This window comes from Hemiscyllium ocellatum, chromosome 47 (assembly GCF_020745735.1).
Source record: "Hemiscyllium ocellatum isolate sHemOce1 chromosome 47, sHemOce1.pat.X.cur, whole genome shotgun sequence".
Classification (NCBI taxonomy): domain Eukaryota; kingdom Metazoa; phylum Chordata; class Chondrichthyes; order Orectolobiformes; family Hemiscylliidae; genus Hemiscyllium; species Hemiscyllium ocellatum.
The window spans coordinates 18,342,006-18,353,628 of record NC_083447.1 but is presented as its reverse complement, the minus strand read 5'-3'; the positions used below and the strand labels follow the sequence as shown (position 1 = coordinate 18,353,628).

The window sequence follows — 11,623 nt, the reverse complement described above, 5'->3', positions numbered from 1 at the left end:
TTCTCCAGGCATTCACCAGAATATTTATAGGGCTTCAGTGACTGTAAGACTAGAAGTAGGACATTCAGCCCATCGAATCTGCTCTGCCATTCAATTAGATCATGGCTGACCTAATAATCCTCAACTTCACGCTCCTATGTTTTCCCCATAACCCTTGATTCCCTTAATGATTAAAGATCTGTCTATCTCAGTCTTCTTCTTAATGTTAACAGCACATAGCTAAAATAGTAATGAGCTTACTCTTCTGCTGTGCCTTTGCATTAAATAATCATGCACCATAGATGAAAAGTGCTAGTTATTAAGAAATATTTATTAAACATATTTACCGCTCATCAAATTTGACTCCTCTTCTACCTGAGACATCCCATGGGCATCTTTCCTTACATGATTTCAGTAGCTGAGACTAACACTAACAAGAAGGATTGGTAGAAGTGAATTTATCCAATATATCACAGTCACAGCTGACAGTAAATGAGTAAGGACAAATAGGTGGGGCAGCTGAAAGTCGGGGGGGGGGAACAGTGGGTGAGGGTAAGAGAATGGGGTAAGTGTTTGGGAGGAGTGAAGGTTTAGGATGGAGAGATGATGGGTTTGGGTGGGGTGTGGGGGGGGCTAGAATGAGGAGCAGATGAGAGGTGAGTAGGAGATGGGGTGGGGATGGGCAGATGCGGGTGTGAGTATGGATAGAATGGGGGATGAACAGATAGGGGGGCAAGAAAGGGTAGAGTGGGGAATGGACAGTTGAAAGGGTAAAGAATGGCTAGAATAGGGAAATTGAATTGAACTTATTGTCACGTGTACCGAGGCATAGTGAAAAGCTTTGTCTTGCAAGCAATACAGGCAGATCACATAGTTAAATAGCATAGATAAGTAAATAATAGGAAAACAGCGGCAAAAACAAAAAAAAACACAGATACAGGCGAACGCCAAGGGGTTGTCAGTCCATTCAGTATTCTAACAACAGTAGGGTAGAAACTGTTTCAAAACCGGCCGGCGCGTGTGTTCTGGCTTCTGTACCTTTTTTCTGATGGTAGAGGTTCTAGAAAAGCATTGCCAGGGTGGGATGGATCTTTGAGAATGCTGGTGACCTTTCCTTAACAGCAGGCCTGGTAGATGGATTTTAGAGATGGAAGGTTGGCCTTTGTGATTGTCCGGGCTGAGTTCACCATTCTCTGTAACCATCTCTGATCTTGAATGTTACAGCTGCCATACTAGATAGAGATACATCCAGATAGAATGCTCTCAATGGCGCATCTGTAAAAGTTGGCAAGGATATTTGCCGTCAAGCCAAGTTTTCTCAGCTGCCTGAGGAAGAAGAGATGTTGTTGGGCCTTTGTAACCAGTGTATCCACATGAAGAGTCCAAGAAAGCTTGTTGATGACCACTCCCAGGAGCTGACACTCTCCACTCATTCCACCTCTGTGCTGTTAATGTGTAGGGGGGGCATGAGTAACATCCCACTGAAAGTCAACAATGAGTTCCTTGGCTTTGCCAGCATTAAGAGCTAGGTTGTCCTGAGTGCAAAATTTTTCCAGGTTTTCCATGTCATGTCTGTACTCTGTTTCGTCGCCATCTGAGATTTGACCGACTATGCTGGTGTCATCAGCGAACTTGTAAATGGCATTAGTCTGGTATTTGGTGACGCAGTCATGGGTATACAGCAAGTACAGTAGGGGGCTGAGTATGCACTCCTAGGGGGCTCCAGTGTTGAGTGTTAATGAGGATTAAATATTGTCCCCAATCTTCACTGATTGTGGCCTGTGGGTCAGGAAACTGAGGATCCAGTTGCAGAGAGTGGGGCTTAGTCAGAGATCACTAAGTTTAGTAATCAGTCTTGAGGGGATAATAGTGTTGAAGGCTGAACTATAGTCAATGAGTAGGATTCTAACATAACTGTCCTTGGTGTCAAAATGTTTAAAAGGGCATATGAGGGGGTGAGGAGGTGGTAGATGGCTGATGAGGTAGGGTGATGGGCAGGGTAGGTGAGAATGACAGAGGAGGTAGAGTGGGGGTGGACAGAGGGGATAGGGTGGGGGTGAGCAGAGAGATTGGGAGGTGAAAGTTTGGGATGGGCAGGTGAGAGGATAAGAAAGTGGTAGGGTGGTGGTTGGGCAGGTGAAGGGGTGAGAATGGAGTAGGGTGAGCTTTGGGCAGGTGAGGAGGGGAAGAGTAAGGGATGAGGAGGTAAGGGGTGAAAATTTGTGATGGTGAGATGAGGGAGTGGGAAATTACCAAAAGTGTTCTGGGATATGCAGGCTGGATGGGTTAGCCATGGGAAAATACCCATTATGTCCCGGGATGTGCGGGCTATGTGAGTTAGCAGCGGGAAATTCAGAGATGGTTCTGGGTGCGATGCGTTCGGAGGGTCAGTGTGGACTCGGTGAGCCGAAAATGGCCTGCTTTACATACTGTAGAGATTCTATGACAGGGTGAGAAGAGATAGGGAGCGGGTAGAACACAGATTTAAGAGAACACATAAGCAGCCGCCACCCTCGGTGTCGCGATGTGTCGTCCGTTGGCAGTTGCGTGCTCGTGCGACTGAGAGCGAGGCGCGTGAGCTGACGGAGTTGCGCGAGGTGGGGCGTTCGGCCGTCCTCTCTCTCCCTCCCCTCGTGTGTGTGTGTGTGAGGTATAGCGCGTACAGTTCACAGCAACACTGTCAGCTGTAAGGCTGCCGCTTGTCCGCCAACATCTCTGAGGTAAGGGCTTTGTTTACTCTGTTTCTGGTTCCGGGTTTTTGTTTTATTTTACAGAAGCCGTTTCCAAGGATTCTGTCAATTCCCGGAATTGTTGGCCTCACCCAGTTCGTGTTAGTCCCCATATCCACCCTGACTGACCGGTTATTCCGGGCTTCTGCTTATTCGTAAATTATTGTGGCCTGGAGTGCGCTGTTTGAAGGGGAGGTGATGGCAAATTTAGAAGTGATTTTCGTGTGGACCCCCGAAGTGGGAGTATGTCACTTGGTCCCTCAAGCTAGCTGCGTTATTTAATTCGATCCTAGCTGATCTAATTACTCCACATTCCTTCCTAACCTGTCACCTCCTTCCTTATTCGGAATCTATCTACGTCCAGCTTTAAAATATTCAAAAGCAGCTTCTTCCTTCTGAAAAGCGTTTCGGAAGGATCGGCGATTTTTAAAATAGGCAACTGATTATTTTTAAACGGTGACCCCTAGTTCTGGGTTTAAAAGGAAATTGGATAAATGCTTAGAAAATAAAATAATTCTATGTGGTTGTAGAACAAAATGTGGTGACAGGCAGTGAGCAGGACTAATTAATCATAGCTCTCATTTGGTCAGCAGAGTTAAAACCGTCAGTTTTTGTTCAATGAGAAGCCAGGTCATGTGAACAGTAAAGCCATACGTGACCGTTGAATTTCCATGAAGGGCAATCCTGTGGATTCAACAATAATGACAATAACCTGCAATTATGTAGTGCCACGAACATAACAAAACCATCCTACCAGGCTTTACAGGCACAATTAGTAGACCAAACAGGAATAAAGTATCAAATGGGGATCTTGTATTCCCTGTCTTTGATTGGAGTAAATTTCTGCTTATCTAATATTGGATTTTGAACAGCCTTTCATTAACTTTCAGACTTTGACTACTCTGATGCTCTCCTGGCTGGCCTTCTGTCTTTTATCCAAGACACTGGTGCCCATCCTCTAGATCCCACCAAGTTCCATTCTCCTTTCACTGACCTACCTATGGGCTCTGTTTGGCAACACAATTTTTCAATTGGTTATCCTTCTTGGCCAGCTCCACAGCGGATAGGAGAGATGGTGGCATAGTGGGAATGTCACTGACCTAGTGAACCAGATATCTGATCTAATGCTGTGGGGGAACCAAAAACAGTGAAAAATGTACTTGACCTCACTGCCAGCTTCAGATGCATCTGTCCATTACAGTATTGATAAGTGACCACCAAATAGTCCTTGTGGAGACAAAGTCCCACATTCAGTTGAGAATAACCTCCATCGTGTTGTGTGGCACTATCACTGTGCTAAATGGGACAGACTTTGAACGGATACAGCAACTCAAGACTGGTCATTTATGACTAGCTGTGGGCTGTCAACAGCAGCAGAATTGTACTCCACAGTCTGTAACCTCATGGCCTGGCATCTTCCCCATTCAACCATTTCCATCAAGTCAGGGGATCAATCTGGGTTCAATGGAGAGTGCAAGAGGACATGTCAGGAGCAGCACCAGGCATACCCGATGAAGTAGTATCAATCTGGTGAAGCCACCAAACAGGACTACTTGCATGCCAAACGGCATACACAGCAAGTGAGAGACAGCAAAGCAATCTCTCAACCAATTGAACAGATCTAAGCCCTGTATCCAGTCATGAATAGTGGTGGATAATTACTGGAAGAGTAATTCTTCCAGTAAACTCACTGGAAGAGGAGGCTCCACAGATATCTTCCATTCTGAATGATGGAAGAGGTCAGGACATTAGTTCAAAAGATAAGGCTGAAGCTCTTGCAGTAATCTTGAGCCAGTATGATTTGGTCCATGTGATATCAATAAATAGTTGCAGGCAATGGAACCTTGCAAAGGCTACAGGCCATAACAACCTTCTGGCAATAGTCCTGAAGACTTGTGCTCCACTTCCTACGTCAAGTTGTTCTAGTACAGTTACAACACTGGCATCTACCTGATGTGAAAAATTGCCCAAATATGTCCTGTACAGGTATTTCTGGCATAACGTGATGGTTGCATTTCTGTGCAACCTCACACTGTAGAAAATAGCTATACCCATACAGTAGAAAGTTCGCACTATCCAAATAGTGTTTTAACAAAACTTTCATTATGTCAGAAATACCTGCACATAAAAAGCAGAACGAATCTAACCTGGCCAGTTACCACCCAATCGGTCTACTGTCTATCATCAGTAAACTGATGGAAGAACAGTGCCATCCAGCAGCACCTGCTCAGTGATGCCCAGTTTGGGTTCTGCCAGGGCTTTTCACCTCCTGATCTCATTACAGCCTTGGTTCAAACATAAACAAAAGAGCTGAATTCCAGAGGTGAGGTGAGAGTGACAGCCCTTGACTTCATGGCTGCATTTTGACCGTGTGAGACATCAACGAGCCCTAGCAAAACTGGAATCAATAGGTGTGAGGGGGCAAACTCTCAGGTAGTTGGAATCTTACCTGACACATAGGAAGGTGGTCATGTTTGTTGGAGATCAGTCATCTTGGCTCCTGGACATCTCTGCTGTAGTTCCTCGGGATAGTGTCCTCGGCCCAATCATCTTCAGCTGCTTCATCTATGACCTTCCCTCCATTATAAGGTCAGAAGTAGGGATGTTCAGCATCATTCATGACGACTCAGATGCAGAAGCCATCCGTGTCCAAATGTAATAGAATTTGGACAACATTCAGGCTTGGGCTGACAAATGGCAAGTAATATTCATGCCACACAAATGCCAGGCTATGAACATGACTAACAAGAAACAAAATAACCACTGCCCTTTGACACTCAAAGATCCTTAGAGTTATCATTGATCAGAAACTCACCTGGACTCTCAGATAAATGGACCTGCAGATGAAAGCAGGTCAGCGCCTAGGAATACTGCAGCGAGTAACTCACCACCTGACTCCCGAAAGCTTGTCCATCATCTACAAGGCACAGGACTGTGATGGAATGCCCTCCACATGCCTGGATGAGTGTGACTCCAACACCATCAAGGACAAAGCAGCCCACTTGATTGGTACTGTATCCACAAGTATCCACTCCCTCCACCACTGACACTCAGTAGTAACTGTAGTGTGTACTATCTACAAGATGCACTGCAGAAATTCACCAAAGATCCTCAGACAGCATCTTCCAAAACCACGACCATTTCCATCTAGAAGGACAAAGGCAACCATGTATGGGAGCACTACCACCTTCAAGTTTCCCTCCAAGCCACTCACCATCCTGACTTGGAGTTACGTCGGTGTTCCTTTCCTGGGTCAAAAACCTGGAATTCCTTCCCTAATGGCATTGTGGGTCAACTCACAGCTGCTGGACTACAATGGTTCAAAAAGGCAACTCACCAGCACCTTCTCAAGGACAAATAGGGACGGGCAATAAATGCTGGCCAACCAGTAATGCTCATATTCCACAAAATGACTATACAGAAAATTAAAAAACCAAATCAACCACGAAACTGCTTCACTGGTACCATTTAAGAAAGGAAATCTGTTCATAAGACCACATGGAATAGGAATAGGTGTAGGCCATTTGGCCTCTTGAGTCTGCTCCTCAATTCAGTAGAATCATGAATGATCCAATGTTCCTCACGTCTGCTTTCCTGCCCTTTCCCTGTAACCCTTGATTTCCATACTGATCAAGAATCTCAGCCTTTAAATGTGCAGCCCTTACAGCTCTGTGGCAAGGAGTTCCACAGACACTCAACCTTCTGAGAGAAGAAATTCTTCCACATCTAAGTGTTAAATTGGCACACCTTTATCCTGAAACTATGCCCTCTGGTCCAAGATGCTCCCATGACGGGAAACATCATCTTAGCATTTGCCTGTCAAGACCCTTATGAATCCTATATGTTTCAATGAAATTACCTCTTATTCTTCTAATCTCCAGCAAGTAAAATCTCAAACCATACAGCCTTTGTCTAGTGAGCAACCTATCCAATACCAGGATCATTTGAGTGAACCTTCCCTGAAATGAAGTGATATCTTTCCTTTAAATAAGGGAACCAAACATAGGAAGATGGTTGTGGTTGTTGGAGGTGAGTCTTCTCAGCTCCTGCAAAGAGTTCATCAGGGGTAGTGACCTCAGCCCAACCTTCCACAGCTGCTTTATCAATAACCTTCCCTCCATCATAACGTTGGCCCTGATGATTGTACAGTATTCAGCATCAGATACTGAAGCAGTCCTTGTTCAAATGCGACAATGACCTGGACATTATCCAGGCTTGGGCTGACAAGTGGTAAGTAACACTTGAACCACACAATTGCCAAACAGTGACCATTTCCAGTAAGTGACAATCTAACCTTCACCCCTTGACATTAAATGGCATTAGAATCACTGAATATCCCACTGTCAATATCCTGGGGGTTGGCATTGACCAGAAATTAGGGCAAGTGATAGGCTCACTAGATTATTAATCCAGAAACTCACTACTGTTCCAGGACAGATCGGAATTCCACCTTGGCAGATGGCAATTCAGTGAAACAAAGCCGTAATTAAGTCTTTACTAATGACCATGAAACCATTGTTGATTTTCAGAAAAACCCATCTGGTTCACCAAAGTCCTTTAGGGAAGGAAATCTGCTGTCCTTACCTGGTCTGGCCTACATGTGACTCCTATCCCCACATCCCCCATTTATCTCTCTGCCACCTTACCCCTACACATTCCTGCTGAAGATCTTACACCCAAAATGTTTGACTTTCCTGCTCCTTGGATGCTGCTTGACCTGCTGTCCTTTTTCCGGTGCCACAGTTTTCAACGTTGATAACTAAAGCACCAGCAGTGGTTGCATTCGAGAGGGTGAGGATCGGGCACAGTTTAGATGGAGGTTCTGGGGAAGGTTCACCAAACCTGAAACATTATCTCTGATTTCTCTCCAAGATGCTTCCAGATCTACTGAGATTTTCCAGCAATCTTTGTTTTTTTTTTCTGATTTACAACGTCCATAGTTCTTTCAATTTTTATGAAGAGTAGGAATATAAGGGTCTTTTACCAAGTGGCAGGCAGTGACTAATGGGGTACTGCAGGGATCAGTGTTTGGGCCCCAGCTATTCACAGTATGTATTAATGATTTAGATGAGGTAACTAAATGTAATATCTCCAAGTTTGTTGATGACATCAAGCTGAGTGTGGGGAGTAACCATGAGGATGTGCAGAGATGATGATTGGGTGTGATCCAGCAAGTTGCGTGACAGATGCAGTATGATGTGGGTAAATGTGAGGTTATCCACTTTGGTAGTAAATCTAGGAAGGCAGATTTATCTGAATGGTGATGGATTGGAAAAGGGGAGGGGTGACCTTGAACCTCAGTTGCTGAAAGTAAGCATACAGTGCAGATGGTGAAGAAGGCAAATTATATGTTCGCATTCAAAGTAAGAGGATTCAGTACAGGAGCAAGAGTGTCTTGGTACAAGTATACAGAGCCTTAGTGAGACAACGCTGGAGTATTTTATACAGTTTTGACCTCTTTATTTGAGGGAGGATATTCTGAATATGGAGGCAAAGCAACAAAGATTTACCAGACTGATTTTTGGTATTGCAGGAGTGAAAAATAGAGAGATATTGGATTGATTAGAACTATATTCACTGACATTTAGAAAAATGGGGGAGGGGATATCATTAGAAGCCTATAAAACTCTAACCGAATTAGACAAAGTAATTGCAGGAAGGATGTACCCACTGACTGGGAAGACCAGAACCAATCTGCCTTCACAACTTAAGGATATGGGATAGGCCATTTAAGACTGAGATGAAGAGAAACTTCTTCTTCATGAAGACAGTGGTGAACCTGTGGAAATTACTGCCACAGAAGGCAGTTGTTTTTAGGAAGGAAGGAGGTGATATAGTTCTTAGGGCTAACTGGATCAAAGAGTTTGGGGAGAAAGCAGAAACAGAGTTCTGAATTAGATGATCAAGCATGTTCATTTTGAATGGTGAAGCAGGCATAAGGGCAGAATGGCTTACTCATGCTCTTTTTAAAAAATATTTCTATATTAATAAAAGGTAGGACCTTTGTGTGGAGTTCCAACTCACAGGGGTGTGAGATGGATACATTTGGGCATTTGGAAGTTTTATTGGAGCGCAATGGGTTGTTGTAGCCGATCTGCAGCCTAAGCAGAGATTATACTGGACAGCCTGCTCCTCATGGCTTCTCAAGTGTCCCATTCAGGTCCTGTCTTTCAGATGAGAAATTAAATTGCCCCTCTCTATATATGAAATATCTTATCATGTATCTGAAGAGCAGCAGAAAACATCTCCCTGGGATAATGGATAATATTCATGTCTCAGCCAGCATGCCTAAAAATGGGTGTTTTGACCATTTGTCATGTTTATGGGATCTTGCTGTACTCAGTTTGGCTACTGGTGATTAACGACTTCATTGGCTGCAATGCACTTGGGATGTCTTGTGGATGTGAAAGGTGTCTTTGAATGAAGAGTCCTTTTCCTTGTCTGTAAAGTCTTGCACTATTTACTGTGCTGTTGCCCCAACATGGAATGACAATGAGGAACTAATTGTCTCCTCTTGGTGATGGACAGTTTTTGTTGCCAAGGGAAAATGCAGTGCTCTGATAATGCAGCACTGCCTCAGAACCTCCATGGGGGATCAGTCTGTGTTAGGTTTAGAGCTGGTACAGGCACAATGGATCAAATGGTCTCTGTCTGTGCTGCAACACTTAAGTGAGTCTGTGAATTTCATTCTAGTTTAGATGTTAAAAGGACTGGGAATGTTTAAATGCTTCAATCATCATTTATATGCGGAAATGGATTCATAGAGTCTTACAGCATAGCAAGAGACCCTTTTGGTCCATCATATATATTCATGTTGGTCATCAGACACCTCTCTACTTTAGTTTTAGATTAGATTAGATTAGAGTGGTGCTGGAAAAGCACAGCAGGTCAGGTAGCATCCAAGGAGCAGGAAAATCGACATTTCGGGCAAAAGCCCTTCACCAGGAATTGGGCTTTTGCCCGAAACGTAGATTTTCCTGCTCCTCGGTGCTGCCTGATCTGCTGTGCTTTCCCAGCACCACTCTAATCTAAACTCTGGTTTCCAGCATTGCAGTCCTCACTTTTGCCTATCTCTCTACTTTAGCGCTATTTCTCAGGACCTGATCTTGTATGCTGTGACATTTCAAGTGTTCATCTTGATGCAACTTAAATGTGGTGATAGTTGCTACCTTCACTGCCCTTTCAGACAGAGAGTTCCAGATACTCATTACCCTCTGAGTGACAAAATTTGTTGCTTAGATCCCCTCTAAAGCTCCTGCCCCTTACCTTAAATTGATGATTCCTATACAAAGAGGGAAAGTATATTCCTATTGACCCCATCTGTGCCCTTCATAATTTGTATACTTCAATCCGGTTTTGCATCCACTTTCTCTGCTCCAAGAAAAATAACTCTACCCTATGTGGTCTCTCTTTATAGCTGAAATGCACCAACTTGGACAACATCTGTTGAATTTGTTATGTATACTCGCTAGTGCACTCTCATCCCAGAGGATTATAAAATCAGAAAGGAGCAGTGACAGGATGAATAGCCAAGTCTATTCCCCAGGGTAAGGGAGTCTAAAACTAGAGGGCATAGGTTTAAATTGAGAGAGGAAAGATTTAAAAGGGACCTAAGGGGCAACTTTTTCATGTAGAGGATGGTGTGTGTTTTGGAAAAAGCTGCCAAAGGAAGTGTTGGAGGCTGGTTTAATTACAATATTTAAAAGGCATCTAGATGGGTACATGAATAGGAAGGGTTTAGAAGGATATGGGCCAAATGCTGGCAAATGGGACTAGATTAATTTAGGATATCTGGTTGGCAAGGCCGATTGGATTGAAGGGCCTGTTTCTGTGCAGTATAACTCTCTGACTCTATGACTTGTTGTGAAAGCTAGACTCAGGTTGGGAGTGTTATGCAGTGGACTATTGTATTGTAGCCTTCATTCTTCAGACTTTTCATAGAATGTTAGAACAGTTTCAGCACAGAAGGGGGCCATTCAGGATGCAGTCTCTGTGCCAGCTGTCTGTAAGATCAACTCATCCAGTACTAATTCCATCCCCCTGCTTTTTTTCCTTGTGGTCTGACAATTTTCTCCTCAGATTTTCATTAGGACCATATACCAGGGAGATACTTGCCATGTTTAAGTCTATTTAAGAAAGGCTATGTTGTATTTAGCCGCAGTCATCTTTCTCTGGGGAGCGGTTCCCTCTTTACAGATACTTCAGCGGTTTTGTGAGCTGTGAGACGGAAACTCAAAGCATTTAGTGGTTTGGAGGAGGGGGGTGGTGAAATTTCTGTTACATTGCTGATATGTTTTGCAAACTTTAGCACAGGCGACTCAAGTTCCTCTTTTTGAATTTAGACTTAATCAACAATGATCATACTGTGGAGATCAGATGCAATGCTCCCACCCTTTTAAAATTTGGTTGGATGTCTTAAACAGCCTCTCTCACAAACCAAAGTTGTTTTCTGGCCCACTGACAATTAAATGTCTCCGAGGCTTGTAATGTAGCCTGAGATCCTGTGCACCATAGCAATAGTGGAGCTGCTCAGGTCATTTCAATCTTTTGACCTAGTTAACTAGAACCTCCTTTGACAGACCTTCGTAAGAGGGGAACATAAACCTTGTATGCCTCGAATCATTCCCCTTTAACATTCCAGAGCAATATACAGAACCAATTTGAAGAAGTGTCTCTGGATCCAAAACGTTGACCTCAATTTCTCTCCATGGTTGCTGCCAGCCCTGCTGAGTTTTCCCAGCAATTTTTGTTTTTGATTCAGATTTCCACCATCCACATTTTTTCAAAGCAAACTTAAAAAAAACTTATCTTGTGTTGAAGCTGTTGGTTTGAGGATGGGATGATATTGATTAGATTACAGAATCGTACTTATGAGTCAGTTTAAACTGTTAAGCAACACCTTCAGAGCAAGCATC

The 11,623-nt window shown here is 43.8% G+C and overlaps 1 protein-coding gene across 1 annotated transcript in view; it reads left to right on the top strand.

Annotated features, from left to right (window-relative positions):
- The first annotated feature begins 2,592 nt into the window (after positions 1-2,592).
- pld3 (phospholipase D family member 3) overlaps positions 2,593-11,623 on the top strand; it is a 35,301-nt gene continuing 26,270 nt past the window's right edge. The window contains exon 1 of the mRNA XM_060855926.1: positions 2,593-2,699. The gene's annotated coding sequence lies outside the window, so the exon portion shown is untranslated. The remainder of the gene's footprint in view (positions 2,700-11,623) is intronic.